Raw genomic sequence first — 15,088 nt, 5'->3', positions numbered from 1 at the left:
AGCGAACCAGGCTAAAGAAACTCACGTGAACAGGGCATCTAGGTCCCGCTTTTTATCAGGTTACGAAGAAAATATTGTGAGATTGGTGCCAAATAAAATCCTCAGGGCATCGCTGCCCAGCCGGTTATATTTTAATGCATTTGGGCATCAACTTTATAGTGGTAGGCCTTAGACCGCCAGGAGCGAGCCGGCCTGGGACCGGACCAACGACTTTCCTAGCCCGGATTGGCTAGGCTCGGGTGAGGGAGTCCTGGACTAGGGGGTCCTTTGGTGTCCGGGCTATTTGACGTGGGCTGGACTGATGGGCCGTGAAGATACAAGGCGCAAGACCTTCCCCCGTGTCCGGGTAGGACTCTCCTATGCGTGGACGGCAAGATTGGTGTCCGGATATGTAATTTCCTTCCTCTACGAACCGACTATGTGCAACCCTAGACCCCTCCGGTGTGTATATAAACCGGAGGGTTTAGTCCGTAGAGGCTATCAGAATTCACATATGCTAGACAGCTAGGTTTAGCCATTACGATCTCGAGGTAGATCAACTCTTGTAACCCCTATACTCATCAAAGACAATCAAGTAGAAAGTAGGGTTCTACCTCCATTAAGAGGGCCCGAACCTGGGTAAACATCGTGTTTCCTCTGTCCCTTGTTGCCTTCGATCCTCAGACGCACAGTTCGGGACCCCCCTACCCGTGATCGGCCGGTTTTGACACCGACATTGGTGCTTTCATTGAGAGTTCAACTGTGTCGTCGGCCGAAGGCTCGATGGCTCGTTTGATCATCGACAATGATGCTGTGTCCGGGGAAACCTTCCTCCCTGGACAACTTTTCGTGTTTGGCGGCTTCGCTCTGCGTGCCAATTCAACTGGCCGCCTTGAACAGATAGACAGCTATGCTCATGGTCACCAGATCAGGTTCAGAAGCCTGAACAATATCGCTGATATCCGAGGAGACTTGATCTTCAACGGGTTCTCGGCCTCGACCGCCATTCCTCACCTACATGAAGGAGGCCTGTCGAATCCACCACCAGGCTCCGTTCAAAGATCAACTATCGTTCCTGCCCTGGCCTTAGAACCAGAGCGGACCACCCTGTCCGAAGACGGGAGTATGAACCATACCGGACCCTCTCCTACTACGGAGCCCCCTGCCGGAGACCCAGAGGCGACCATATTATCGGCGGGCCTGGAATAAAACAGGGTTCTCCCTATCGTTAGGAAGCCGAACTCACCTCTAGATGTTAACTCCGAACCCTGAGGTCTGCATCCATTGGGCACGGCCGCGCGGTGTTCACCAGGCCCAGCTCCGCAGATCCTCAACCACCCGTCCAGTTTTCACTTCTAAGCGAAGCGCTGGACTTAATGCGATCTCTCGCCATCACAGAAGCATCGCTTCCGAACTATGCCCCGCCTGAACTAGGAGCTGAGTGCGGGGAATTTTGCATCCCACCCACCATCCACTTGGTAGCCACTGTCGAAGACTTAACCGACATGCTAGACTACGCCTCCGAAGACATCGACGGTATGAACGACGATGCGGGAGCCGACCCAGGCCAAAACCTGCCTATCACCAATCGTTGGACGGCCACCTCTACATACGACGTGTATATGGTGGATACACCCAAAAAGGACGATGACGACGACATGCAAGACCCGATTAAGGACAAGCCCGTCGAAGCACCACCAAAGCGCCGACGTCAGCGGCGCCGCTCACGATCGCGTCGGAAAAAGGACAGTAATACCGGCACCGGAGACAATAACACCCCGGACAACACCGAAGACTCTGACCTCCCCGTTGAGCCTGCTGTCGAGCAGGATGAGTGGGAAGAAGGACAAGTCAACCCAGATGAACCTGTCGATCGCGAGGATTCGGAGGATAGTAACTATCTACCGGTCTCCGAGGAGGATGTTAGGCTCGGTAACGAGGATTTCATCGTACCAGAGGAACCCCTCGAACGAGAACGCTTCAAGCGGCAACTCATCACCACCGCGAGGAGCCTGAAAAATAAACAACAACAGCTTCAAGAACAGGATACGCTCAACTAGGCTAGGGTCGGCTCGGCTAGGCTCCGGCTCAGACTGGACCGAGCTGCTCGCTGGAGTTTGCCGCTACAATGCGCTGTTGCCATTGACGGGATACCTAGAGTGCTTCAGCGCGCACGCGGCAACTAGACGGCGGGATATCTAAATGTTTGCTCGCAAGTAGACAAATTCAAACACAAAATAAGAGTAACATCGCAATATTGTAAGAGGGTATACGGCATATTGTTTATAGGTAAAATATCTTACAAGAGATTCAGAAGGATGGGCAGAGGGTTCTGCACATGAAAAGAGAAATCCTTGCTCATCTCTGATTTGGCGTTTTCGCAATCACAAAGATACTATTGTATCATATTTCTTCAAAGAATCTATGTTTCCTTGAATTTCACCATGTTGTGAATCTTCGTTGCGTAGAATGAGAAATGAAAGTAATGTTATTCAATACACGAAGCACAGTAGAATGATTTCCCTAGACGTCCATATAATCATGATATGGCCACTTGGTAACTACTCCCTCCATCCCATAATATAACAGCGTTTTTGACACAGTGTCAAAAGCGTTGTTATATTATGGGACGGAGGGAGTGTTTCACAGGATAAAGGAACATAAAACCATTGGATATATCTTCAGTCTTGGAGATGGAATGATAGCCACTTGGTAACACATGTGGTAAGCAATCTAAAAAATAAAATAAAATAACACATTGTCCAAATATTATTGTAATTCTAGTGTACACCATATATCTTGGAGATGGACTGATAATCACAACCAACATTTTTTAAACTCTCATTGTTCAACAATTTTTTTATGAAAATCACAAACAAATTTTCATTTTGTTAATATTTTCAAAAATTACAAACATTTTTAAAATTTGTGAACTTTTTGAAATTCATAAATATTTTTAAATTTAATTTTTTTACTTTGTCGAATTTTCTGAAATTCTTGAAAAAATTCAAATTCGTTGAATTTTTTGAATTGACAAAAAGTTTTTCAACTATTTGAGAACAATTTTTAAAATTCACGAACATTTGTTTAAAATTACTTTATCAAATTTCTGTTTTTTTAATTGCAATACTTTTGGAAATCTGGAACAATTTTTAAACTCCTGAATATTTTCTAAAGTTGAAACTTTCTTTGATATCTAAAGACATTTTTTAATTTTCTGAAGAGTTTATAAAAGTCAGAGAAATTTTCAAAATCATAAAAAAAACTGATGTCCAAAAATTTAATTAAAGAAGAAAAAATAAAAATGGAGAAGAAAAAAAGAGACACAGCAAAGAAAAAAGATAGAGAAAAACCAAAAAAGGGGCATCCCGCCAAAGCACATGGGCTGGCCGAAGAGCACGCACTTGGGGAGCGGGCGGTGCACGTTTCCGCGACGCACGTGGCACCACATGCTAAATAGGAGGGCCCCATGTTTTTGCTATGGGAGCCAAACATGGTTTAAGTTTGTTACACTGTTATATAAATTGATGGAAAACTGGTTTTGCTAGAACAACGCAACCAAATAATCCCTTAGATTGTAGATTGACAGTTGAGATGGTTTGGATGTACCTCATCTAGTTCTTTTTATTTGGTAGTCTCTGTTACTTACAAAGAATCTAAAGTTTCATCTTTCAATTTTCCCTCGCCAATCCTTCGTCCAACCTTCCACATACGACCATCACTCTTCCATTGAATTTTTTTCCGGGCATTCGCTATCCCACTGATCTAATTAAATTGTTTTTTAGCCCACCGTTCTAAATAAACTGATTTTTATCTATCAAACTAAATCAATTTTGTTATATTTCTTAACGCCTTTATGAAAATGAATCAATCACGGCCAATCTCTAAATCTATTTTTTAGGGGATAAAGATCAAATATTTGGTAACACCACACATATTTTTCCTTTCATTCATCCATCCATCCATCCAACTTTAATTCTGCTATATACGATTCATACGTGCTCAATATATCTTACAACATGTTGACAAAATTAGACATGTCAAATTATTTGCAAGCTGACGACATATCACACGTCCTCACTTTTTTTTTTTGGTTCCAATGTCAAAATTTTCAATCCGATGCATATTTTGGTGCAGTAATCAATATGTTGGTTTGGTGCTTGTCTATTCTTGCTGCAATCGCTGCAACATACGTTGGATTTGCGGGAGTGTTGGGGATTAACAGCTGTGGTGAGCATGGATTGAGAAGAAGAAGAAGACAGAAGAAGAGTGTTTTAAAGATAAACAAGGCCACAATGTTATTTGACGAGCATAAGGATCCTAAGCATATATTTTCAACATGATTGACGTTGAATAACAAGAATATATAGTGGTAGAGAATAACAAGAATATATTTTCAACATGATCCTAAGCATCCATTCAACGAGTGATTGGATTCTGCTTAGTCTGCACTCTGTAGTAGACAGTAGTAGTGGTAGGATGCTTCATCATGTCATGCTCTCAAATATTCCAACTCAAGGAAGGAGCAGACACAAGATCAGACTGTTGTTGCCACTAATTGTTATGCAGATTGTACGAACTGGAGCCATCCAATCACTCGTACGATGTTGCTGTTGTATGGAAGAAAAATTCTTTGCTTTGGTAAGTTTATTATTATCTACTCCCTCTATTCCTAAATATAAGAAAAAATAATAATTATGAAAAAGTGAAAAAATATATAACTTTCTTTGGATAAACTTGACATTTTTTGGCACTAGTATATAAATTTTCGCGAAGGAAAAACTTCTGTTGACTTCTGAGCAAAAAGAATATTGCTATATACAAGTTACTTTTCACACCTAGTTGACCTTAAATTTTAACTTTTTGCCCTGAAGTCAACATGGGTTTCTTCTTTGTGGATTGTTTTTTACAAGTACAATAGAAGGTCAATTTTATTTATTTTTCAAAAATCATATTTTTTTAAATATTTTTTATTATATTTGTCTTGCATACAGGGTCACCCAAGAACCGAACATTCACATCCGTAAACCAAATGGAAACACAATAGTTTTTTTTTTCTGAAAAAATGGGTAAACACTAGAGTAATGACCCAGCCCAGCCCTCTGCTGGTGTCCATTGGGCCTCTGCCCACGGCGTCCATCCATCCATCCAGATCCCCACTTCTCCTCCACGCCGCATCTTGCTAGCTCCACCGTCGAACCACAGCCGCCCTCCCGGCGTGCGCTCTGGCGGGTAGGACGGTTGCGGCGCGCACAGCGGCGAGATGGGGCGGACGAGAGAGAAACGAAGCTTCCTCGTACATCTCGTCCACTACCGCTGCTTCCTTCCTTGATGCCGTCCGTGGAGGCTTTCAGAAACCCCAGGCTACAGGTACATGAAGCCATCGCGTGAGCAATCCATGTTATCATCCGCCGAACCATTTCTTTCGTGGCTTGCTTCAGATTAAGTAGCACTGTCGTTTAATAAGTGATTTCAGTATACATTTTTATTTATGCAGGAAAACAGAGCACACTATGCAAGAGGAAAGTCCAAGTTTGGGGTCAGAATTTTTACCTGAAACAGCGAGTCATTCATGGTCTCTAATGGATCTGCAGTATGAGACGGTGGCATCAGAGTTCAGGCATACATGTGTGTTCCTCTGCCTCTGGAAAGTCATGGTCTTGAAAGCCTGTCCCAATTCCAACTTTTGCAAACCTGAAATCATTGGCAAGTTGGCATCGGCAATCTGCTAGGAACCAAAATTGGATGTGCTTGGCGTCAGTTAGTACGAATTGTTCAGAACTCCCACTTAGCAGCTACAGGAAGTAGTAGAGATGAAGCAACAACATTTACTTCGTGGATATTATCAGCGGATCCTAGTAATGCAAAAGAGTTGTGGAATCCATATTTGAAAAAAGGAAGAGACTTGGATGGGGTATGATTAAGCCTCTGCTGCCCACGACGTGCATCTCTGCTCCTTTCGTCTCGTCAGCGCAGAGGGCAGAGGCGGAGGCAGGGGAAGTGGCTGGATGTGGTGAGGAAGGAGCAGAGGGTTCTCCGGCTCGGCAAGATGCTCGTCGACTCACATACATCACCACGCTTTGGTTGCCTGATTACAAGTGTTCACTGGAATACTAGCTATCCTTGATTCCATGGAAGAATTAATTTGGTGATGATTAGTTGTGGACAACAGATGCATAAATCTGCTCTAGTCTACTATGTAGTAGTAGTAACAGATTGTTCATGTCAGGCTCCCAAAGGCTCCAACTCAAGGAAGGCGCAGACACGAGGTAAGATTATTACTGCTATTCTTATGTGTATTGTAGGAAATTGGACAATCTCATCACCAGTATGATATCGCCGTTGTGCAGAAGAAAAATTCTTCGCTTTGTTGTTATAGCACAGACTGGTTATAGCACAGACTGGTTATCTACACACAAAAACAATGTTGTACACATAGGTTGGAATCAGAAGCAGTTCATAAGAAACTCCCTGAAGAAAGGCAAAACTAAATTCTTCGCAATCAAATGCAAACAAAGAGAAAAGAACATGTGTCCAAAAAGCAAAACAAATGCAAACAAAGAACAGAATTGTTATACTCTCAAAGAAAGAAAAAAATACTACTATTTGCAATCACCTTAACACTGGCAGGGTATAGTATTGGAGTCACACATGCTATGCTGTACTAGTGCATGAACTACGTAGTACTACCTCTGGGCCTCAAAGAAAAGTAATGGCCATTGGGCCTGCTGACCTCAGAGGGCTTGGAAGTTCACGGCTCTTCCTCTGCTCCTTCCTCTTGTCCCTCTACTCCACGCCTCCGCCGTGTAAGCGGCGCCTCCGGCATGCGCTCTGGCCAGGAGGACGCCGGCTGCCTCAGGCCATGCCGCGCACCGCATCCCCGTCGGTGCAGGCAAACCTTCATCTGACAGTCCTTCCCTCTCTGCGCCCCGCCGATGAGGACGACAGTTGGCCCCCCACCCCACCCCATCCCAGGTCGTGGCGTGCACAGAGGCGAGATGGGGCCGAACGAGGGACTGCGGACCTCTCTTGCAGTTACATCATTCCTTGCTTCCTCCCCCGGCGCCCTGCGGCAATATAGGAGCGGACGAGAGAGACAAGGCAAGGCTTCCTTCCTCTTACAGTTCGCCCACTGCTTCCTTCATGTTGCGGAGGATTTGAGAGTTCCCGAGCTGCTGCAGGTACATTGATTCATCGCATTAGTATGGCATGGTATCACGGACCCAATTTGATGTGAGAAACATTTATATTAGACAAAAGGGAGATTGATTATTAATTTATTATTTACCGATTTACTTCGCAGCTTCAATTTTCATGACGCCTCATCAATGATGAATCTCCTTAAGTGGGACAGGGGAGACCAAGTGGAAATACTCCCCACCTTCTCTGCATCGTCTTTCCAAATCCGGGCAGTCAATTATGCTTACGCGTTTGAGGGCTGACAACCGCTCCAGGAGACCCTGCGGTAATTTCTTCAGAGTTGGACAACCCCAAATCTGTGATTCCCTAAGAGAAGTGAGGCCACACAATCCATCAGGCAGCGCTTTCAGGGCATTGCACCAACTCACATTGAGACCCTTCAGCTTGGTAAGATTTCCAAGGTTAGAAGGCAGTGCTACCACACTGCAGCAGCTTGAAATCGTCAATGCCTCCAGGGATAGTGGAAGGGTTTCCTCCTTAGCTGATGAAGTCTTCCCCTCTAGATTGTTGCAATTCATGATATACAGCAAGCGGAGGCTATCCAAACACCTGAGCTCCTCTGTTGGCCAGCAGACAAGATTGCTGCATTCACTAATTGTCAGCCCCTTCACGGACGAAAAGCATTTCCAAACCATAAGATGTGAGCTGGACAATCCGGAGCTTGTGACCAAGCTGTTGGGGCCTTCCAAATACAAATGCTTCAGTTTGTCAAGAGGTCTTTGACTTTGACTTTGCTGGGCGTCTAGATGCAACATGGGTATGTCTTCCTGCAACCCAAGAGCTAATCTGACGAGAAATGGCCAGGAGCCCAAACAGATGCCTATAAAAACTAAACCGACTGCACTACTATGAACTCCAATGATTCTCAAGTTGATGATGATGGGGATCACCGGAATACTTGCAAGCTTGGGGCACTTTTTGATCGTTAGCTCTCCAAGCATCGGGAACATTATCAAGATATCACTAGGTTCTCCCACACTATTTTCTGCCCACATCTCCAGGATTGGCAACTCAATCAACTCCATCCTCTTCAACCCAGGGAAAATTGTAGAGGGGTAATGTGTCCATCAGCTTCCACATCAAGGTTACTGCATAATGTGGTCAGGTTATCCATCTTCTGTAAGACCAAAATCTCTAGAGAGACCGAGAGCCATACGACAGGGATACTCTTGCATTTTGGGCAACCAGACATTTTGAGTTCTCTCAGGCAATCAAACATCTGAGGCTTTCTCATCCATTGTGATATTTCTAGGCCATTGTATCCACGTATCTCTAGTTTTTGGATATTACTATGAGGTTCTAAACACTGAAACACTTCTTCCACATATCTAGGCTCACCATCCATTTCTTGGTCCCATGAGAACAACAACTCACTTAGATTTTGCTTCTGACCAAGATTAGCTTCTTTTGCATTCGCCCCACTCTTTATCTTGCTCAAATTGAACAGTTCCAACCTATTGCTAAGGTGTTGCAAGTCTTTGAGCTGCTCTATCCCAAGGCCATCTCCAGCACCGACAAAAATGTTGTTAATGTGTGAAGGTTTTTCAGTAGACCAAGGTTTGGAAAAATACATTTGAGACTAACACAACCAAAAAGATAAAGATGGATGAGCATTTTCAGTCTTGCCATGTCTTCTGGTAACTGCTGCAGCATACTGCAATTCATGAGCCTCAGTGTTTGCAAGTTATACAACATGCATATTGAATCTGGCAACCTAACGATGTTAGACCCAGAGATGTCAAGATATCTTAAATGTTTTGCATTTATGGCCTTGCAAATGTTACTTGAATAAGGGGGGTATTGCAATGCTCTTAGTGATGCTGATGCATGTAGCAACTCTTTAAAATCCTTGAGCGGCCTGCTCAGAAAATTAGAACAATATACCTTCCATAAATCCGAAGGAGCTAACAAAGTTCGGAGGTATGTTCCGCCTTTGCATAACATACTGATTTGTTCCAATTTTGTCTCTGCCATTTGCATGTGACGGGCGGCTTTTAACAATGCTTTCTGCTGAGTCAGTTCGTCTATACTTTCACATTCATCTGTGACTTCTTTTGCTAGATCATGCATTAAGTCATGCATTTTACATACTACTGTCTCATATTCTGTGACACTAGCATAGACAATAGATTTGAGTACCACTTTCTTATCTTGGAGAAAGGACCTCCAAACAAACTCATCAAAAATGAATTCTCCTTTTTGTATTAAATCTGTTGTTCCCTCTTCTTGAATAAATCCATTTGCCATCCATAGTTGGATCAACCTATCCTTCTCCATCTCGTAATCCTTGGGGAAAACTGCACAAAATGCAAAACATTGCTTCATCTCAGATGACAGTTCTTTGTAGCTTAACTTCAGTATGGGCATGACCTCATATTTGCCTCCAACATTATCCCCAATGCTACTTTGTTCGATGGCCTTCCATTCCTGTACTTTTTGCTTTGAACTCAGCAGTCCACCCATTGGCTTGAGAGCAAGAGGCAAGCCCCCGCATTTATCGACAATACGCCTTCCGATGGTGACTAAATCTGCTTGCTCCTCTATGCCATTGCCAAATGCTTTGTTCGAGAACAATTCCCATGAATCCTCTTCACACAGAAATACTAGCTCATGGGGCTTAACGGTGCTCATTATAGAGGCCACTTGCTTGTTTCGACACGTGACCACTATAACACTTCCTGGTCCACCAACAGAACACAATAGTGACTTCAATTCATCCTCCCAAATTCTCTTATCTTCATTCCATACATCATCGAGAACAAGTAAAAATCTCTGCTGACCAATGACTTCATCAAGTTTCTTCTGCAATAGTTCAATGCTCCCAGGCATGGCTGAACTTCCATTTGTGGCCAATTCAATTATTGATTTCACAAGAGCAATAACATCAAAATTGTCTGACACGCAGTGCCACATCTTCAACTGGAAATGGTCTTGGATCGCTTTGTCGTTGTACACCATCTTAGCAAGAGTCGTCTTGCCAATACCTCCCATCCCAAATATGGGCAGCACCTGCACCTTCCACTGATGTTGCTGGTCCAGCAGCAACTTCACAACCATCTTCTTATCACCATCTCTTCCAAATATTTCCTTAGAGTCATCCAGTTTTGAGTGCGTCTGCCGCCAAGGATGCTGCTGCTCCTCCCCACGGGCAGAACTCTCCAAGCCAAACGTGTTCATCTCCTTAACCAACTTATTAATCTTCTTGAGGACATTCTTGAGTTTCCTGCTCATTTCAAAACGGAAGAGCAGCGGGCTGTGGCGCGTGATGTAGCTGAGTACCTTGCGGGTAGTGGACTTGCCAATCTTAGACTGGCGGCGCAGCGCCTCGTACTGGAAGTCATCGAGCACGTCATCGGCCTCGTAGGCGACAGACTTGAGCTCCTTCATCCAGCTCTTGACATAGTCGTTTGTCTCGCTCCTGTCCTCCGCGTTGGCCAGCTTGCACTGTACGGCTAGCAGATGGCGCTCCAGCATTCGACGGTCATCGTCGAGGCCACACATGCGTGTCATGGTCTCGACGAGTGCGTCTGCCGCCTTGCGGGCCACGCCGCGCACTAGAGGGAGAAGCAACGACTCTGCCATGATCTTGCAGATTAGAGGAATATGGAACTGCAGCATATAAAGGAACATAAAAGCAATTAAGCGCTGACAGAACACCGAACAACCTTGTTCTCTTCCTATGGAGCCAGGAAACATTGTGCTCCCAGATTCAAAGTATGGCTTACCACCTTGTAATCCTTCTTCTATTTTACTTTATTTCTTATAGTTCCACAATAGCTTCGATTGTATAGCTCTCGTACATACTTTTTGATATACACACATAAAAAATTCATGGTCCGTACAGCTAAAAAGTAGAAGATGAACAATCGATGAAGAGCAAAACAAGGTAGGGATTGAGGAGAGCATTCACCTCAACGAAGCCCAAATTTGATCTTTGGTGAAAGAGCAACGATAGTGCTGCTCGTTCGTCGCCGGCCCTATGCAGATCTCGCGCGTCAAGGCTGCTTGGTTTGGGATTGTGCGGTTGTTGGGCAAATGGAGATAAGATCCAGGAATCCAAGAGCTGAGTTGTATATTGCCTCGTACTTACCAGTGGCCCTTACTTTATATATGGAGATAATCAAGCTGTGTGTTCCCCTGTTTGGTTGTTGGAGAGAAGGAATCCAAGAGCTACTGATATGTGTACCTACCGGTGGCCTCTCATTATTTATCTACAATTGTACGCCAGTACTACTTCAGTATCATATTTTGGTTAATTTGCTTTGTAACTTGTTTTTGTGTGTTGGCCACTGCTCCAGGACGAACTGAAAACCAGAAATCTCATAAGGAGGAAAGAAATTCTGTGTGAAAGGTATTATCTATCTTATCGCAAGAAAATTCTGAAGATGCAGTCTTGCTGCATCAATTCTTTTCATGACGCAGCGGCCCAAGTGAGAACTCGATTCTCTACCTCTAGAGCTTACATCATCGAATAAATTTCAGTTTAAGGATGGCTGTAGGAGCACATAAGTAAACTATATTGTAAAGGGCACCTGGAGTAAGATTAATTATCTCCAGCGTAAAAATATTATCTGGTGGAACAGATATCAGTTTCCAAACCAGAAGTGAGAAGTCCCGTCCTCAGTTTCAGTCTATCGCTAGAGACTCTGCTACTTACTACCGTCAGCTGACCAGAATCCTTCCTGTGCAGACAGCATTCACTTGTTTGCTGGACAGACTCAGGGTTTTGTAGGCATTCCTCTGCAACTGCACAATGAGGCATGATGGTATAGATCAGATTTACGGTCATCAGGACAATCAAATATGGTACAAATTTCGTTTTATGCATGTTGTCTGATAAGCAGCTATTCAAGCATGATTTGTTAGATGAGCAGGGGAGTTCAAAAACATAACATGCTATCCGTCCATCCGTGGCAGATCTGACGTTCATGAAGATAACGCTGGTGTTTGACGCGGGGAGTTGCCAGCGATGGAGATCACCAATAGCAATAGGTAGCCATTTGTTTGTCCGGCTTGCCTTTTGGCTCCTCCGACAGACACTAGTAGTACTAGTCTTTTGCTGTTTGAGTTCACCAAACTCACACATCTCATTTCCCTAAAAAAAACTCTCATTTGTTTCGAGTGAAGCACGGTGCTCGTGACAGACACACATGTCAGCCCCTCTCCTCTCAGACAAGAACGCCTGCTTCGAGGTTATTTTTTTCACTGGTTTCTTCAGTTTGTCGTTTTGTTTCTCGGTTTTTACCGGCCTTTTTCTTTTCTTTGTTTTTTGGTTTATTTCTTTGTTTTCTTCAGTTTTTCTTGTTTCCCTTTTATTTTTGGTTTTCTTGGTTTCAGTACACATTCAAGATTTTCTGTATACATCAGAAATATTTTATATGCACACGTTTAACATTTTTAAATACAATATTAACATTTTTTGAAATCTTATTTTTAATGTCTACTTTTTTCCGTACACATTGTATATTTTTTGTATATATCTAACTTTTTTTAAAATAATTGGTTAACATTTTTAACATACATGGTCAACATTTTTTTATAACACAAATATATACTTTTTCCGTAAATTTTGACATGTATTTATTTATGATGGAGAGCAGAGCTCGTTGTGTGCTCAGTTGATATAAGCACTGTTGGGGGTAATAAATTCAGCAGAGTCAGACACCCAACATACCTTCCGAAGAATGGAACAATTGCTTTCTTCAAGGTCTTGGAAGAAATATAGAAGAGGATTAGTGAGTCATGGATATCCTGCGTAACAAGGTTGCCAGTTAAGTAATCAGATTGATTATGAGGGGTGGTGGTATGGTATATGCTATGCAAGACGAAAGTACAAAGTTGTGGTCACAATTTTCTACCTGAAACACCTCGGTCATTCATGGTCTCTATGGACCTGCAGTTTCAGATTGTGACATCAGAATCCAGGCATACATGCTTGTTCGTCTACCTTTGGTCATGCTCCCTTCAGAGTCTGTCTGAACTCCAAGTTTTGCAAACCTGAAATCATTGGCAAGTTGGCATCGGCAATCTGCTGCGAACCACTATGGGATGTGCTGGGCGTCATTTAGTTGCAAATGTTCAGAATTCCACACACGTGCAATGTAACAAGCTTAACACTAAGCAGCTACAGGAAGTACTCCCTCCGTAACGAAATATACAGAGGGAGTATTAGAGATGAAGCAACCATATTTACTTCCGGGATATTATCAGCGGATCCTGGCAATGCAAAAGAGTTTTGGAATCCAAGCAAAAAGACAGTTCAACCAGTTATATTTGAACAAGTAAGAGACTTGAATGGGGGTTTAATTAAGCAATTCAGTTATGGTCAGGAAGAGACTTGGTTGGATGTGGTGAGGAAGGAGCAGAGGGCGATGCATCCACCGAACCCCAAGTACGTGGACGCCATGGGGTTCCCCACCGCCAACGACAACATGCACCTCATCACCCAGGCCCAGGTCCGGCTTAGCAAGATGCTCGCCGACGCATACATCGCCACACTATGATGATCCAGTGCGTAATCAGTGTGATTAGAAGTGTTCGCTGGTACTAGCTATCATTGATTCCATGGAAGAGTTAATTTGGTGATGAGTAGTTGTGGACAACAGCTGAATAAATCTGCTTAGTCTGATGTAGCAGCAGGATGCTCCATGTGAGGCTCCCAAAGGTTCCAAATCAGGGAAGGAGCAGACGCAAGGTCAGGTTATTACTGCCATTGTTATGAGCATAAAGCTCATCAGCACTACGATATTAATGTTGTGCGGAAGAAAAATTCTTCGTTTTGTCAAGTTTATTATCTACCTGAAACGAAGACTTGTTTTTACAGTACAACTCTGATTATCTACACACACAAGAAATACAATTTTGTACACATAGATTGGAATCAGACACGATTCATCAGAAACTCTATGGAGAAAGGCAAAACTAAATTCTTTGCAAGGAAGCCTCATGCTTTATCACAAAAAGAAGAAGAAGCCTCGTGTTTGTACTAACTCAGTCTGTGGCCAAGAAAAAAAAATGGGAACGAAGAACTGGAATGTTACAAAATGTTTGCAAGATGCTTAACAATACAAGGCTATGACAAAATGTTGGCAGGGAAATTGGGTATGTGGTGGAACATGAGCTACTACTTTCCAGTAACAGCGTCAAGCCAAGCCGCACAATTAACTTGGGATTAACTTACATTGGTAGAAAATACAGTATTGGAGTCACACCTGCTTGTGCTTTTACAGATTAAAGCAACGACCTCCTGTATGAAATATTGCCACTGATGGCCTCCGCAAAGAGAAGTAATGACCATTGGGCCCGCTAATTAATCACAGAGGTTTTGATGAACCCACCCTCCTATCTGTTGCTGGTTAACTCTCTCAAAAAAAAAATCTGCTGCTGGTTAGTCCATGGGGCCTCCTCTGCCCACGGCGCACATCCTCTGCTCCATCAGCGCAGCCAAATCTCGTCCCCGCACCATCTGGCGAGTAGGACGGCGGTTGCCTGAGGCCGCGGGGCGCGCAGCGAAGGAGGCCCCGTCTGCGCCCTGCCGAGGAGGACGGCAGCTGCTCCTCAGGTCATGGCGCGCGCAGCGACAAGATGGAGGCGGATCGACCATTGCTTCCTTCGTGCTGTGGTGGCTTTCAGAGATTCCCACCTGCAGGTACATCAATTCATTGCGTTAGCATCGCATGTTATCACTGAATTTGATGTGAGAAACATTAGACAGAAGGGAGATTGATTATTTACCAGGGCACTAATGCTTATGCCGATTTACTTCGCAGCTTAGATTTTCTGGACTCCTCATCTAAATAACCAAACGTCTTATGTGGGACAGCGGACAGCAAGTGGAAATACTCCCCACCTTCTCTGCATCGTCTTTGCAACGCCGGGCAGACATCTATGTGTATGAACTCGAGGGCGG

General features: G+C 43.9%; 1 pseudogene; it reads right to left on the bottom strand.

Moving 5' to 3' along the window:
* Positions 1–6,517: 6,517 nt before the first annotated feature.
* LOC120961860 (disease resistance protein RGA2-like) lies at positions 6,518–14,884 on the bottom strand (annotated as a pseudogene).
* Positions 14,885–15,088: the final 204 nt, after the last annotated feature.

The sequence above is a fragment of the Aegilops tauschii genome, chromosome 7, assembly GCF_002575655.3.
Source record: "Aegilops tauschii subsp. strangulata cultivar AL8/78 chromosome 7, Aet v6.0, whole genome shotgun sequence".
In the NCBI taxonomy this organism is placed as follows: Eukaryota; Viridiplantae; Streptophyta; class Magnoliopsida; order Poales; family Poaceae; genus Aegilops; species Aegilops tauschii.
The sequence above is the reverse complement of the archived record's forward strand: the minus strand, read 5'-3'. Positions and strand labels throughout refer to the sequence as shown.